We start from the raw sequence: 17944 nt of genomic DNA on the forward strand, positions 1-17944 counted from the left end.
CTATGTAACTCCAAATATTTTTGGGTGTAGCCTTAAGAAAAACCACTGTTATTACCTGACAGTTGTAGAGTGGTGAGACAACAAATAAAATGTTGAGAACCACAGGCCTAAATAGCAACAGTCTAACTCTTGTACCTGGCATTCAATGCTACAAATGACACAGATAATGTACTCTATATCTCTAAGTCATCACTTAACCCTGTTTTCTCATTTCTGTGGCTTTACTTGTATCATAAACCTAGGATTTCCTTTTCTCCACTTATCTAAATGCTACTCCGCTTTCAAGGCCAATCTCAAGTGGCTTATCTTCCATGAAGAATTCCCAGACTACTTTAATTCCTGGTGGTTCCCTATGCCTCTGAGCTCATAGATCTTATCAGTTATACCACTTCTCTGACTGTTCATCAACTGCCATTTGTACTTTTATGTTGTCCTTTTGTTGTTATTTAACTGCCATCTTCATTAACTTCTCAAGCAGGTATGTGCTATCTCTTCAACCAAGACATGGGGAACAGGACAGACTGTTGTAGAATGTTTTGTATTATCTACATCAATTAATCAGGTCCCATGTCATGGTGGGGGTTGTTATTAAGCATATATTGGTTAACTGATTATAAAACAGTTATGTGCAGACAGTAAATAGGCTTTGATATTCTTTTACAGCTTGTTTATTCTACATGTAGCTAGGCACAGAGTAAGTTCATACCTAAGTATTGGCAAATATATGGGCACTGACTGATCCATTGGGCCCACAGAAATGCACACACTTTCGTCTCACTCTTCTCATTTAGTGAGACATGTGTCATGCCCTTTGGTCAGTACCTCACACATACTAATTTATTTAATCCTCGCAGTAGCTCTTTGAGTTAGCTGCTGTTATTTACATTTTACAGATGACTAAGGGGCTCCAGAGTTTGAGCAACCTTCCCAAGTCTCATAGCAAGTCAAGGATGAACTTGGATTTGCATGCAGGTCTGAGTAACTCTCAAGAGACAGCTTGAATGATTCCCTTCCACTATACTGAATTCCTCCTGCATAGAGACCTATACTTCAGTTTTAGCTTTCCAATTCTTGGCCATTCTTGTCACTGATTAGCCAGTTTCTGCATTAACATCTTTCCTTGGCAGAGCCATCCTTTCGGACATTTGGACCTCATGGTTAGCCACCCTGAATTGTCAAACATAGCATTCATGAGAGGGAGGTTCTTATCAATTGTAAATGGAGAGGTGGGTGGGGAGTTATTTCAAATGGCCAGCATATCAGAGAGAAGGAATTCTGCTGATGGTAAGAGAAGGAAATCCTCTTTCCTCTACCACTCCTACCACAGACGCAATACACACACACACACACACACACACACACACACACACATCCCCCACATGTCCTTGGAAGCAAAAGGTAATTGAGTTTTATTTTCAGTGAAATGCAATTAGATTTTCCTTTACTCACTTTGAATGTTATGTTAGCATTCACTGATACAATGAAGAAGCAGCTTACATCTGTTGAGATAATTCCTGATTCCAATGTGGATTTCTTTGCCTTATACTCTTATTGGACAGTTACTGTAGCACAGGAGTTTACACATTAACTAATGGTAGAAAAATGTCTCAGCTCCTTCTGCTGGGTGTGCCAACTCTTTCAGCTGTTCAAGAAACAGGATGTAAGGAGGAATTGTTTAGAAATGACAGCATGGGGTGAATTCTGGCATCAGATGTCAGAGATTCTATTCTTGGTTGTGCTTTTGGATTGCTAATTTGGAGTAAGTGATTTTCTGTCAGTGCCCTCGTCTGGGTAATGAAGAAGTGGTACATGACAGTATTTTCTTACCAATATTTGGGTTTATATTATTTCCTTTTGACATTCCCAGGTTAATGCTGTCTTAAGAGTTAAGACATCAGAACCACCTCGAAAGGACTGATGGAGTGATTTGAGCATCAGAGGAAAGTCTGGCTTACTGTGTCTTCCTCATTCCTTTTTATTAGTGTGGGCTAAAGCAGTCATTCTCAAATGGGGTGCATCAAGACTTATCTAAGAGCTTGTAAACATAGTCATCTTTGACCCTTAGGAGAGCCAGTCTCTAAGGGAAGGACTCAGTGGTCTGCAATTTCAAAAAACTTCCCTTGAAACCGTGAAGCACACTAGTGGTTAAGGACGTCCGGTTGCACCATTAACCAGCTCAAAATACTTCATTCAGAATTTGCTCATGACTGTTTGATTATTCTGTTATAGGGTTGATAGATTTAATAAATGAAAATATAGGATGCCCAGTTAAATTTGAATTTCTGATATACAGTGAATATTTTTTTTGCATACATATGTCCCATGCACTGTTTGTATCTTATTTTACCTGGCAACCTTTCATGCTATAGAAAGCCAAGATAGTCTTGGTTCTTGCACAAGTGTTAATACTGAGGGGTCAAAAAGGATCTTGAGACAATGAGAGGTTTGTGGAGGCTTTGGTACTGCCTGTTAACTTGTATCTTGATCCTTTTGAGCATCATTATATTAGAAAGAAGTTCAAAGATACGTTTTTTATCTTTCATTTGTTTTCTTCCCTTTATGCTGCATTTTGCAAGCATTGCATTCACTTCTATTCCTTAAATAAATTGAAGGGTTTTTTAGAGTGCAAAAGAATTTAGCCACATGGCTCCTATTAAGCCAGCACTTCATCTGGAAATTTGTTCCAACGTTTCTCGTGTGGGTACAACCACCTTCTCCTAAATTACATAACTTTATTTTGATGTGAGGCTTATGTGAAATCTAAAACTTCCCCATTGACCAATTTGTTGTCTTTCCAAATAGTTATTCTTCCAAATGGAATATTTTCCACTATCATTGAATTGCATCTCTTTAGTCTCCTTTGGAAAATAAATTATCCAGGACATACCAGGTAAGATAGGAAACAAAGGCTTTGGCCATTGTTCAAGAGCAGACCAGGTCATCGCCAGCACTGCTGGGATTCATTTCCACTGAAATTGATCTCTGGGTACCACCCACACTTATTACAGACTGACTCAGCAGAAAAGACCTGCGGGCATCGGATAAGCAAATATTTTTGCTTTGGCTGTTACAGTTATGCGTCGCTTAACGACAGGAATACGTTCTGAGAACTACATCGTTAGATGATTTCATTGTTGTGTGAACATGGTAGAGTGTACTCACACAAACCTAGATTGTATCCTACTACACCACTAGGCTATGTGGTACTAATCTTATGGGACCACCATCGTATATATGGTCCGTTATTGACTGAAACGTCATTGTGTGACTGTATTTAATAAGTTACCAAATGTGATTTTTCTATGCACTAACAGACACACTTGTCTTGGGAATATGGTAGATACTGGCACAGAGCCTGTAGTAGGTGACTAATTGCCAAGTTCAGCTGACTGGACCCAGTCTTATCATGGATCTGAAGGTTGTTTATTCCCAACCTTTGCTCCCAGGTTTTACCATATCACTAAGATCCTGAAACCTGGGCCCAGATCATCCTACACAATCCTTATGTCTCAAACAGGCTCAACGTTACATTGCAGGTAAATATTGAATGTGTGTATCTGATACTTCCGGGTACCTTGGAGTGGAGTGTGAGTGCGTGGAATTAGAGACTCTGTGACTTCGAACCCCATTTCCCACTTTCTGGAACTGATAAATTCTTATTCATTGATTAGCTCTTATTGAAATATTTCTCAAAATCCAAAAATATCTACCAATACCTCGATTTCCCCCTCAAACATTGTCATAGAATGGATTAAGGGATTCTGCAGCTCAGAAAGAAAAGTATCCTCAAATTGACTCATCTTTTAGTAAATACACATTAGGTTGAAATTGAGGAAATTAAATAATTCCCTACTTTGGGACAACACAGCAGCCTCCACAATGGTCATCTCACACAAAGGGTAGCTAAATGGAGTCATGAGAGATGAACAGTTTGGGTCCCTGCCCCAAACCAACGATGTTTACAGCAAGTATTGAAAACTCTGCCCTAGACTGTACTTCTTCCCACAGGGCGAATGGGGTAATGAATGAACAACCCGAGGCGGTGATTTCAAGCCTTTCTGTAAGAGCTGCAGAGTGAGAGTGTGTGGGAGGCAACAGCGAAGGGACCTGCCTTTGTTCCCCCTCAGCCACCTTCGAGGCATCATTCTGCTGCTAAGCGCCTTCATTTCTGAGAGTCAAATTGTTCATCTGTAAAGAAGTGATAATACTACCTACTTGGCTGGGCTATCCAGAAGATTAAAGCAAGTAATATATGTTAAGTGCTTAGCACAGTGTCTGGAAGGGACATGGCTTTTAAGGAGTTCAGTAAACCTTAATTCCCTCTTGCTGTAAAACTCCATTTGTGAGGACACATACTAGAATTGGAAAGCAAGCTCTTGAAGAGATTATTTGCAACCTTGTTTATTTATACTCTGTGCTTCCTCTAATTAATAATCTACCATTGAGCTTACCAATGCCCAACCTTGAGAGACAATGATCTTCCTTTACAAGTCACAATCTGTGCTATATTTGAAATTCTGGCTGTCAGAGGCCATCTCAGAAACTCGTGGCCAAATCCTCAGTTAGTTGAGTGTCTTTCAGATTTCACTGCTATTTTAATTATATGTGTTTTCTGATTTTCCTTTCAGGACAAGAGCTATGTATTTTCATCACCATGGTTATCTTCTGATGCCTCAAAGTATTTGGCTGTTTTCCTCTATTTGGGCACCAAGGCAGAGACTTTATAATTTGTCTAAAAGTATTTGCCGGCTCCGAACAGTAGACAGAGTGACTTACATTTATAAAGTGCTAAACCATTATCATTGTTTTGTGTTTGCTGCTTGCAAACTTGGAACTTTACATGTTATTAAGAGCTCTCAACACCTTTCTTTCCTCCCTTGAAAAATAATCAGCATATTATTTGCCTTTAGCATTCTTGCAAGGAAAGCCAAAGACTGTGTTCTCCAATTTCTGAAAATCTAATTCCTAAAGCAATGGCAGTACACACTGCTTGTGCCTTTTGCAGGTAGGTTAACAAGCCATTTGTCTTCCTGATTTTCAAACTGATTTCAGATTTCCAGCTCTCCGTATTATAACTAATTGCTTGCTTGATCGTGAAAATATTCTACTGCACTGGAGACAGGGCATTATAGAACCTTGAAAGCGTCCCAGATGTATCCCCAAGAGCACTGACATCCTGTGCTCAGAGGGGAGCAGGAATTCTGATGGCCAACCCAAATCCTTGACATGAAATTCACACAGTGCTCACATGTTTTGTATTTCTGTTGAGAAAAAGTGAAAAGGCAGCTCTGCCCATGTGTGCGCCTGATCTTAAATATTGTTATTCCTCTAAATATAGCTCAGGACATTTGTCAGTGAACTGTGAAGCTCTTGTTAAAAATAAAATGGAAATGCGAATCTTAAAGTAAATAAGGAGTGATGTGTAAAACATTGCCACTTGCACTTTCATTTCAGGTTGGTGAATCTAAGGCCCGTGGAATTCCATTGTGGGTGACCCTATTTAAGTAATTATTCCAAGGCTATCGAATCTTATAATTCTGGTGTCTGCTTTTGCTGTTGGAGTAGAAAACTACAAAGCTGAATCGATTTTTTTTAAATGTATTTTTATATTTTGTCAATATGTATAAAAATGGCGGAGAGGAAGTGAAATGATTCATTTTAGATGACGTCTGAATCCATTTTCTCCTGCAATGCTGTTACAGAACTCCTGTTGACATAAAGGAGAGTTGAATGCATGCATGAAGAGAATTCTAGTCACAAACCCACCACTGCCGTCTTTAAAGGAGATGCCCAGATTTTTATTAATTCCCTGCGGTCATGCTTTCCTTCAATATTCTGCGTTCCAGGCAGTATACTCTTTTTTGGTCAGTTTATTAGCCTCCGAGGACCACGCTCTGCCTTCAGTATCTGAGTTCTGTGTCTCTTACTGGCAATAGGACTTGAATGAGAAGGTCAAGGACAGACTTGGGTCTTTATTCAGCAAACAGCAATCACTGCCCTTGCAGAGTTTGTCTGACTCCGAGTTGAGCAGGAAAGGGCCAGATATTTTTAACGTGCTGCCTTTTTGTTGTTGTCTGTGCACAAAAGGACACCCAGCCTGTTGTTTTAAAAAAATACATTGGCACCTGTTTTTTTAATCTTTTTTCCGGTTCTATGTGTAACCATTCAGAAAGCTGCTAAACATTCCACGGCAGCAGCTTTTGTGACTATTGCCATAGCAAAAATCCCAGGCGCTCTGTGTTAACTAGGCAGTGTGAGAGCATATTGCAAACATTATTATCAGATGAGAACATCTTTATAAGTCTATAATCATTTCGAATAATAATGGCAGCAGTAACAAGATAACCGATGGATGATAAAGCAAGAATAGATGGCTAAGTGGCTGTCTCAAGGAAGTCACCTTGTAAATCAGCGGCAGAGCGGAGGGAAGGATGCACTGGCCAGACTTTCAGGCAGGGCCTGGAAACCCCAGACACAGGCAAAGAAAAACAGACGCCACAGTAAAGTGGGGAAAATGAGGGCTGAGGAATGTTGCGAAACTATTTTAAGGAACTGCTTGGTTATTTCACATTTTTACTTTATGTACCTCAATTCAGGAACATTCTTTTACGAAAAGAATATTAACTTCAAATTATAGAAATGCACAGTCACAGAGAGCTCTGTTGGAGGGTGAAATGCTGCTGCCTTCTCATGGTAGGGGCAAACTGAGTCTGATTGACGTCTGGATTGCCATCCCTGCTGCTCAAACCCAGAGTGGCACTCAAAAACCTGCAACCATCTTGCAAACCTGGGAAATATCTGGGCAGCAGAAACCCATCCCTCCCAGTTGGAACCTCACATCCTCTGATCTGCCCCTGCTGCCTTGATAGAAATCAGCTTTTGGAAAACACTTTGAATTCTTTTTCTTGAGATGACTGGCATCTGCAGTGATCTCCACGCCTCTTCCACCTTCCCCTAGGGATAAGGTCATTATTCCCGCTGGCCCTGATGGACCTCATGCTCCTCTTCCCCCTGGAGCTGTCTTTAAAGTCAGTGGGAGCTGTGCAGTGCCTGGTGGGAGTGGGGAGCTCCGGGGGAGTAGTGAAGGCCAGCTGAAATGCATGCTGTTCGATGGGATTAGAGGTTTCTCCTCCTTTAAAAAAAGAAATATATATCTTACATATATATATATATATATATATATATATATATATATATATATATATATGGGCCAGCCCTGTGGCATAGTGGTTAAGTTCAGCGTGCTCCACTTCAGTGGCCTGGCTTCACCGGTTCAGATCCCGGGTGTGGAACTACACCATTTGTCAACCATGCTGTGGTGGTAAACCACATATAAAGTAGAGCAAGACTGGCACAGATGTTAGGTCAGGGCTAATCTTCCTCAGCAAAAAAAAAAATATATATATATATATATATATTTATTTACTTTTATTTTGAAAGTATGCCTTCTCTTGGCTAAAGTAAAGTTAGAATTAGTCTGGTTTTAAAGAGCCAACCTGTTTATGCAGAGTTGACTATAACATGCAGCTGCCACCAAAGCCACTAGTGCCAGGATTTGGAAATTGGATGTATCCCCATTTCATTTAGGCTTAGGATATTTTGAAGGTGGAGAAGGGCTTGGAGGTATCAGAAAAGTAAATAAATCCTGTTGCTCTCTCTTCCATAATAGCTCATTTCCCAGCTACCTGGAGAAAATGACTTCACCTCTCAGAACCTCAATTTTCCTTATCTGTGAAATGGAGATAAAACTCCATTTAGGAGTTTATTAGTAGGGTTTATTTAAAGATTAAAGAATGCAGTATTCTTAAGCACTTTGCCTAGTTTCTGGTTCATCTTAACTGCTTAAGAACCTGACTCCTTTGTCATTATCAGAGCCATATTTATGGTGCAGCAGATTTCTACTAAATATGTATAGGCGTCTACAGGGCAAAAATCGACGAGAGTCCTCTTTAAAAGCAACACTACTGGAATAATAATGAATAGTTTCATGAATACATACACCAATAGTCCAGATTAGGAGGGAAGGCCATTCAATGCATAGGCTATTGGGATCTCCTAATATAAGTGGTTACCAAAAGGGGCTGCCTGGGTCCTTTGTAGGTTTGTCCTTGAACACTCACCAGTCTGGTCTAGGTTGTCTCAACTTTGTCAGTCAGATTTGCTTCTTGTCTTTCTTTCTGTTTTTAGTTGTTTGGATTTCTCCCAAAGTATTTGTGGCTAAAATTCCTTTTGGACTCTGGGCTGCGTTTTTTTACATAAGCTTTGGATTGGAATCAATAGAATGTCAAGATGCCAGGCACATTCAGCCTAATAGCAGGTGGGTGTCTGCTGGACAGTGTGCCTGATTTGCCTGACAGCAGCAAATTTAGGCCAGAATTAATGAGCCAGGGAAGGTGCTGTCGGTGTTGCAGGATTTTTGCAGAGTTTTCAGAAGTAATTTTGTTTTCCCCTTCTAATGGCATCCTGTTTGCTCAAGAAATAGGTGTTCGTATATATGCACGTGCATGTGCGCGCGTGTGTGTATACGTTTATTATGACATTGAGCCAATTTATTCCTGGAAAATAATACTCACACACACCTGAAAATCTGGCTCTTAAACCTAAATAGAGTTTAGTTGAACGGTTTGTCTCAGTCTGTCTAATGTTCAAGAAGTAAACACTCAAATGCTGAGTGAATTGCTGAAGTTTTTGTTTACACTTATTAGGACGCATTCCTGTTATATGAAGGCTCATGTTAGAAAACAACAGGTCAGCAGAAGGGAATCACCTGGAGTGGTGGGGAGAGGGAATGGCACTAGAGCCAGACATTACTGCCCTTGAATCTTGCTTCTGCTGCTTAGAGGATGTTTAACATTGAGAAAACCACCTGCCTTTGACTTTCTTTCTCCTCTGGGTCTTTACTCGTCTATCAGAGAGTGAAAAAAGATTAAATGTGGAAATGCAAGTAAAGTGCCTGGTGTGCCTCATAAGCACTCCCTAAATGGTGGCTTTCTAGCTCATTAGTGGGGATAGAAGACCAGAGCGGCAGTCCTGGTTTCTTCCATGTGTATACTTTAGCTGATCTTTTTGTTTTTCTTACTCTGTGTCTTGCAACAGGCTTTCTCTTGTTTCAGCTTTTAATTTCAAATATAAACTCGGTTCTGGAACCCATGCCTTCTAATCATTGACCACGAATGCCCTTTAAGTTCCCAAGACCTCCCACAGTGGGATGATATGAAACGTCCTGATCTAGATTTGGGCAGAGGATGAATAAAATGGAAATGAGGCTTATGCAAATTAGTTTCCTATTTGTTTGGAGATGGTTCTGAGGCAGCAGCAGTCATTCAGTATCCCGGATTCTAGAACAGAGCAAGCGGTGCTCTGAATGACAAGCCCGTGGCTTCACGTGGCTCGTTACTGGCTGCCACTTACCCCCAGAAAAGACCAGCCTGTATATTTAGTGGTCAAAGAAAGTAAAAGAATAGTTGACAGGACCTTTGAGTCCTACGTCAAACAGTTCAGAAAATTCTACCACATCTCCACGTCTTGGAACAAAATGGTGGTTGTTCCCTTCCCATAGGTTCAAAGCCCCAGTCCTCAGGGACATTCACAGTCACAAGTACAATAATCTTAGCTTTGAGATTCATCCCTGGATGAAGACTTCCATTTTCTTCTGGAATAAAGATTAAATTCTCCCTCTGCAATGGTGACATTACAGATATTTTATAAAGTGTGTTTTACAATATCAATTATTTTTAAATTTATAGAAATTGATTTTAAATAATAAAATTCTTTATTTTATTCAGGAAAAAAGTGTGCATTTATTTATGGGGGTTATGAGGGTGGTGCCAAAGGTTCCTTTCCTACATTGCACTTGAATGAAAGAAGGTCTAATTAGGGTCATTTTGCAGTGTTACGTCTTCATATTGTGCTGTCCACAATTAGGACATGTGACAAATGTGATTTTGTTATTTCAACTTGGCTGGTAGCCTTTGAAGGGGTGAATGAAGCCTTGGCTGTGGATGACAGCAATACCTGTGAACATGGGTGTAGTTTGGCATTAACTCATGTTTCTTCTTGCAGTGAGGGGCATGATTATCTTTTCATGGAATTCTACACTGGCTCGTTTTTCTTGGTGGGGGGTGGCAAATGGGGAGCATCATCGGTGCCATCTGTTAGTAGAAAGAGCACCGGCTTTAGCAGAAAAGCTCAAGTTAAATGTTTATTTGACTAGGATTTTTTGAATCTTAAGTTTTCATTCTCTAGATTGTACATAAGAAGTCTTTCTGACATGTTCTTATGAAGTTTTACTGAGACATGTTTATAGGAAACAGTATTTCTAACAATGGAAGATACTTAATAACAACTACTACCCCATGACCTACTTGATATACGAGGGTTTAAAGTAAGCTTAGGTCTTGCTCTTGGATCTACAGACTGCTGGTAAAGCAAAATAAATAGAATTTTGATATCTATTCAATAGCCAGATGAGCGTTATTTTGATACATATGTAATAGAGCCTTGCAATTATATGATATGTGTGTATAAGGATTAATTATGATGTGTTCCGATTTAGGAACCTCTATGAAAGTGGTAGAAAGCTTGAGTTGGGGACCCACACTTTGATTTTCACTTGTACTTAGTGCTTGTTTGAGGCACTGGAGCAAAGTGGTTAAGAAGGCTAGAGTCAGGCCAATCCAGGTTGACATCCTAGCATTTATTAGTACTGATCTTGGGTAAGTCACCTAACCTCTGTGGGCTCAGTTTCTTCATCGGTGTAAATGAGAGTAACTAGAAAACCAAACTCATAATGCTACTGCGCGGATTAAATGAAGATGTCATAAGTAAGGTGTCTAGCACATAGTTAGGCACTTGATTAGTAAATCATGGTTTCATTGCTATAATCCTTATAATGATGTGTGTTATGGGGATAATAGTTAGTCCTGTCTTAGGCAGTCGTTGTGGGGATTACATGAGATATTCCTGCATAGATTCGTCCTGCAAAGAAAGTGCTCAGTAAATAGCTGTTTTTAATATTAACTTGGAACGAAAGCACCTAATTTTGAGAGAGCTTAAATACTAGCTATAAAAAAAGAATGTCATTTTATTGGGTTCTATGTATGCTTGCTATATTTTGATTTTTTACTACATTTCTATAATATTCTGCATAATTTTTCACTCTACAGCTTTGGAGGTGAAAGCTACTTTCTCTCTACTCCCTTCTCCCTGCCCTTATCTAAAATAGAAAACTGTCTGAAGAAAAGAACTGAGAGAAAGTGCCCATGTGAGGAATGGAATTGTCCTTGTGAAGGGTTAGGGCTCCAGGAACTGCGTGTGGAAAATCAGTGAAAGATAATCTCTATAAGATGCTGAGAATTACTGGGAGGGATCAACTCTGAAGGTTAGACTCTCTCCCAATACTTCCAATAGCAAATACTTAAGGGACGTATATTTATTTATGGTAAACTCATTTTAATGCATTAAATCCTTTATGCTATGTCATAATACCTAAAGAAGCAGAGGTAATGAGGAGGAATATGTAAAGCTCATCCATTTTGTTAAATCAGAAATTAAGGAAACACTTTGAACTCATTTGAAATCCTTGCTGTTGCTGAGTGTGGAATGGGCTGGCTTCCCCAATAGTAGCAATCCAGGAGTTAATCCATTGAGCAACTGATGGGCACTCTGTCCCATGAACGGAATTCAAATGGGGGTTAAAGCAATGAATTTTGGGAGCAGAACACTCCCATTTTGGCAACAGTTGCTTGAAGCCCTGGACACACCCAGAATCGGGCACTAGATGCCATGGGGAAAAGCTCCAAGCACATCCCGGGAATCCAACAGAGTAAAGTCAAAATCGGAGCTCCTGGCCCGCTTAAAGAATATTTCATCAAGGCAGTATGTAAGGAAAAAAATATAATGCACTTTATATAACATGAGTGCTGCATGTTGATTGTAATGCTCTGGAGAGAACGAAAGCAGGAACCGCCTGAAAATCAAGAAGGAAGAGAAAATGGGCCCTTCTTAAGCTCATCAGAGTCTGACAATGGATATATGGGTGTTTTAAGAATAGGTGGTGATTGGCGTTAGTTTTTGTTATTGGTTGGCTCCTGCCATGCACTAGACTGTCTTCATCCCTGCGATAAGATGTATTTATCCCTCAGGGAATGTGGGCTCCTCCTTTCTCTCACCTTTGAGTTTTCAGTCCCAGGAAGACTCTACAATGGAATTGCTGGACTGTCTTAACCTCTGTTTAAGCACTGGTGAGCTAGGGCTCCTTTGCTCCTCGCCTCCCCAATGCGAGAGATGATTAATATTTGCACAGGACTTGGAACTGCCTTTTATGAATGGGACATGCACGTACCAGGCCGTGGAGTATTGACGCAGGGCATTGCACCTCTTCCCTTTTTAAATAATTAGCAAAAGAAATGACGCGAAAAGAGAATAATGGAAGGTATAAAATGGTAAAAATGTGGGGGCCAATTAAAGCCATAAAAGGCCTTTTTTGTGGTGTTATTCTGTGTTTGTGTAAAGCGGTAGACATTGAGTGCCTAGGCGGGGTGACTGGATACAGTCAGTCTCGAAAATTCTTCCTTATGCGTTTCTCCAGCTCTTTCTCCCCTTCCTGTCTTTGAGGACATGACAGTATGCCCTCCAGAGCCACAGAGGACAAACATTCTTCTCTGGCCTCCTGTGCCCGCTTCTCTGCTCACACGGAGTCCTGCCTGGGCTGAGCAGAGAATTACTTACTGTGCAGTAGCTGGCTGCCTGCTCACGCAGGGTTCGAAGTGGCACCGAAAGCTGCTTTATGAGCCTTGCAGGGTCGCTGTGCATGTGTGCAGCTGTGCGTCTGCAGGAATACTGGTGGGGTCAGGCCCCCTCGGGTCTACCTTAGTCAGGCCTACTGAGTGCGAGCTAGATGAAGCTTTTGTCCTTCCCCTTACTTTTCATTGCAAATGGGGCAGCATCCCAAAAGCATGGGAAGGAGTGGGCCTGAAGGGCGGAGCACGGTAGCCGCAATGAATAAATATATGAGAGGGCAGAGGAAAGGCAGGAGGCAGATGAGGACCTCTGTGGCTTTGTGAAAGGATGTTGAACTTAGAGCTGGGAAATGTGGTTGGCATTCTACCGTGGCTGCTGACTGGCTGTGTGACCGTGAACCCTGGTTTCCTTATTTGTAAAATGGTGGTTCCGATAGCTGCCTACAAGGTGGGGATGAGGTTAAGGGAGATAGTGCTTGTCAAGTCATCTGTCATCAACACTTAATAAGTGTTTCCAGTCCCCAAGTCTTTCGAAGCCATCTCTCCTCCGGTTTGACTGAGTTGAGTATCTGCCCTCTGGGTTGAAAGAGCAAGATTGTTTGCTCAAACGTTTTATTTCTCTTACTTATCTTTTTAAGAGTTGGTTCATCCCAGACAGTGGTGTCCCAGGGCAGTATTCATATTATAAGTATGTTACTCCTGCCTTCACCACTCAAAGGGAGCTCAGTAGTGTTCAGTTGTAGTAAAAACACTAAAATTATCCCCATTTTAAAAACATGCACCGTTTCATTTTTGATATAAATGCAAGGCAAGCTTACTGTAGGTAATTTGGAAAATCCAAAGTTAAAGACTAAAATAGCCAGGAATTATAATCTCAGGACATAGAAGGAATCATTATGTGTGTGTGTGTATTTGTGTGTGTGTAATATATATGCAGAAGAGTGTGTGGTGGGTATTTTATTAGGTATTATATTACTTAGCATGTTATTTAGGGTTCTGGATTTTGCAAAATAAAGTTTGTCAAGATTGTGGATGGGTGAGTTTTATTTTCTTCATATTTAGATATGTCTAAATCATAAGAGATTCGACAGTTTTATCTGGTCCTGGAAGCTGCAAGAAGGTCCTTGAGAAGAGTTGGGAAATCAAAGATGGGGAGTTGCGTTTTCCTTTCTTTTTTTCTCCCCAACTTTTGTTGAGGAATAATGGACAAATATTCTTGTGTATACATTTTCGTTTCTTAATGTTCTTCAGAAGTACCAATGCTTCAGTTTTACCGCTAGTCAGTGATAATGACAGCAAATATTTTTAAATCATTTACCTCTTTGGCACTGGTTCTACATGCCACACACACGCATACATATATAATACACATGTACACACACATATAACATATATATAAAAATATATGATTTATCTCATTCTTTTTATAACAGAGGGAAGTGAGGCACAGAGAGGTTAAGTATCTTGCCATCTAATCACACAGCCAGTAAACAGTGGAGCTTCAATCCCAGGGGGCTGTGGAATTTGAGCTTTTATCTGCTCTGCTTACTGCATTGACAATGCTGATGTAAGAAATAATGCTCCATCAACGAGCATAAAGCTACCGTCATGCAAGATGAATAAGTTGTGGAGAGATGCTGGACAACATTGCACTCGTAGTTAACAAAAGTGTATTGTACACTTAAAAATTTGTTGAGAGAGTAGGTCAAGCTAAGTGTTCTTAGCATAATAAAATAAAATTTCAACAAAAAGAAAAGAAATAATCCCCCCCAATTGGTGTTTCATATTACTGATAAAACTCCTCTTTGTTTATGTGCCAAATTCTCCAGAGCTTAGGAATTGAAAATGTAGTGTTTTGCTATATATATCTCCAAGTAAAAAGTAAAACATAAAAAGAGGTCTTTGTTTAACTTTCGTGAACAGTTGAAGTCAGAACACCAGTCAGGCAAATTCTCTTGGGCCTGGTAGACATGGAATCAGTTTATTGGTGATCCCATCATTTGTGCAGTGGGGCCATGATGTTTCTCAAAGTCAGAGGAAAGAAGTTCACATCCACAAGGTCAACACAGGAAGCTTAGCTGGTTTTCAAGAAGTTTAAGTGAGTCGAGGAAATTCCCAGGTAGCATGTGAATGTTAAAAATAGAGATTTGGGGCCAGCCCCAGGGCATAGTGGTTAAGTTTGGTGTGCTCCACTTTGGCAGCCAGAGTTTGTGGGTTCAGATCCTGGGCACAGACCTACACCACTCATCAGCCATGCTGTGGTGGCAACCCACATATAAAGCAAAGGAAGATTGGCACTATTAGCTCAGGGCTCATCTTCCTCATGCAAAAAAAGAGGAGGGTTGGTGACAGATGATAGCTCAGGGCTAATCTCCCTTAGCAAAAAGAAAACAAAAAAAGAGAGAGTTTTTTTTATTTTGATCCTTGGAGTTGACTTTCCTTTATAGAACAGTATTCTCTGGTTTGGCCATAGGGAAATTGATGCTATTTGATATGACCAATATCTTACTTGAAATTTGGCCCTGGATTATGTCTTGGACAAGGTGCTGTAACTCCACTTTTACCATCAAATGAGGAAGCTCAGTTTTATTTTGTTTTCAAAATGATATTATTTAAAAAAAAAAAAAACAAGACCCACATTTACATTCTTTCAGCGTTTCAGGAAATGACCAGAAGTAGATTTTAGCCTCGAAACTGCTTCGTCATCTAGTTTGTAGCTGGCTAAGGAATGAAAAAAAGCAGAGCTCATGTTGGTCGCTCTGATTGGCACTGACAGCAGACACCCATGTGCCAAGGGCTCCAAAGAATTCCTGTTCAAAAGCTGCTTCTGCCGTCCGAGGTTTTCGCAGTTTGTTTTGTTTGCTCATTTGATGTATAATCTTGTGGTTTCTGGCCCTCTTCACCACTTAAAGCAGAAAAACATTCAATTCTTAGGTCGTTTTCACTGGAACTCACTTTTTCAAGTTCTGACTATTTCAACAAATGAAAGGACTTGACTGTGGCATTTTTATTTTTTAAGTGAACACTTTACTCAAACCCGGCCACAGTTTCAGTCGACAAATGCAAACTGTCTCTTTAGATGTGGTCACAGTTGACAGTTCAAGAGAACGCAATCAAAACCCTGAAGAGTTAAAATAAAAATTCATCCTTGGAATAAAATCTCACATTTCAAAGATGATATTAAAATGATAATTTTAAACATCCCCTTTTAGCATAAATCTTTCGTGATTAAACACTACCCATAAGGCTGTATTGTCTTAATAATCTTTTTAGTGAGATCTCTGGAAATCTCTCATGGTGAATGATGAGGGGATGTTCTGGGGGGATGCTTTTTGTGGTGATGGGATTAGATTAAAATATTCTAGAATCAACCAAATGAGACTGTTCGAGTACTGAATTTAATTTTTTGAAGACTACTGTAAACTTAAAATGAGTGATTATTCTTGGGGCCTCTTATATTTTCCTTTTCTCTCTTCCTGTGTTGTTGAGGGGAAGACACGGGCATTATTATTCATAAAAATAATACGATTCCTACTCAGTCAGCATTCCAGTAACAGAATGAAATGCTTTGCTTGAATTATCTCTTGTGATACGCTCTCTCACCCTTCAAGGTAGGGACTGCTGTATTCTTAGTAGTATTATACATGTAAGGAGATTTGGGCTTCCAGCAGTTCAGTAACTTGTTTAATGTTATATCCCCAGTTCAGGGTTTCTCAGCTGCAGCACAATCGACAGTTTGGCCTGAGTAGCTCTTTATTGTGGGACGCTGTGCTGTGCCTTTCAGGAGGTGGAACAACGTCTGTTGCCTTTACCCACTAAATGCCAGTAACAGTCCCCCGTCATGACTATTAAAAATGTCTCCAACATTGCCAAATGTCCCCTAGTGGAGAGAGGCATAATCTCCCTTATTGAAAAACCACTGCACTGGTTATATGGCAGAGCTTGGAAATATCTTAGACTAATTCCCTTTCTCTTAAGTCTCATGCTATATTGCCTCTCCCTGACTTTATGTAGTACATACCTATAGCTTTTAGCTCTTCTTGTCTCTTTCTCTCCTCCTCCTCCCTCCCTCTGTCTCCCTCTCTCTTTTTTTCTTTCTTCTGAACACAGAGTTTTAGCCCTTAGCAAGTGATCACTAGTGTATGCTTGTTCATCTCCATGATGGATGCATTGATAAACACTTTCCTGTTCTCTTTGTGAGTGTAGTCAGTTAAAAATGGTTCTAGAGGGGTATGCATTGTGAAGGCTTTAGCATACACATAGCAGTGTGCTGGAAGAATCATACAGTAGGCACTCTTTCAATGCTCGTCTCTCTTCCCCTGTTGAACGTGTGCTTGGGATATGTAGTAGTTATGTGTTCACTGAGTCAGACTTCTAATCACTGTCTGCTCTGAATTGCTGAGTGGCCTTGAGCAAGTCACTGAATCATTTGTGTTTCCTGTTTTGTTTTATTTTTTGACAAATTGAGAACCAGCCTTCTATCCTAATGCCTCTCACCTTTGACTTTGGAGAGTGGTGTCATGTCAACTGCAAAACACTTTGAAAGGAATTCTAAGACATTTAATTCGCTGAAAAGTAAATATAATTTTTGAAGAAAAGGCATCATTCATTGGAATTTTCAAGATGAAATAATCTGTATGTCAGCCATCAATATTTAAGATACTGTAAGAAGAAAGCCAGTAGGTAGCAACACAAGTCTTTCCCAAGCCATCTTCAGGTTGGTGTTGATTTTCTCAGGGGTAGACACTTTCTCAGACTTTCTAGTCACTGAAGATGTGGGGAAATACAACATCGTTTTGGAAAAACAGAATGAAAGCACACATCAGTTGTGTCTTGATGTTGGTGTCATTCATTTGTTTCACAGAAGCTGAGGACACAATCGTGCCCTCTTCCGATGTCAGTGTGTTTGAAGTGCGTGTCCTGTGGGAATTCCTTCTCCAGGTTAGAACGTCTGCAATGAAAAAGAGCTTGGACTCTGAAGATCTGAAGCTGCACAGGCAGGGGACAGACCACAGCCTTGCCCTTTGCGTGGGGAAGGTATGGAGCAGGTGCTTAGTAAGCACTCGAAACATAACTTAGGTGAACGCTTGGTGATCAGGAATCCCATCACCTCAGACCTGCAAAATAGCCCTCAAATTGTTTCTGCCAATTAGTGCATAAAATAATTAGCTGAGAATAAAACAAATCTTTATATGTCTAGGTTA

The 17944-nt window shown here is 40.3% G+C and overlaps 1 protein-coding gene across 4 annotated transcripts in view; it reads left to right on the top strand.

The window, feature by feature from the left end:
- FLRT2 (fibronectin leucine rich transmembrane protein 2) overlaps positions 1-17944 on the top strand; it is a 96387-nt gene that overhangs the window by 41061 nt on the left and 37382 nt on the right. The window contains exon 1 of one of the 4 annotated variants that reach the window (XM_070594295.1): positions 4009-5005. The exons of the other annotated variants lie outside the window; for them this stretch is intronic. The gene's annotated coding sequence lies outside the window, so the exon portion shown is untranslated. Of the gene's footprint in view, positions 1-4008; positions 5006-17944 lie in introns of those variants that run through there. 4 annotated transcript variants of the gene reach the window in all.

The sequence above is a fragment of the Equus przewalskii genome, chromosome 25 (genome assembly GCF_037783145.1).
Source record: "Equus przewalskii isolate Varuska chromosome 25, EquPr2, whole genome shotgun sequence".
NCBI lineage: Eukaryota > Metazoa > Chordata > Mammalia > Perissodactyla > Equidae > Equus > Equus przewalskii.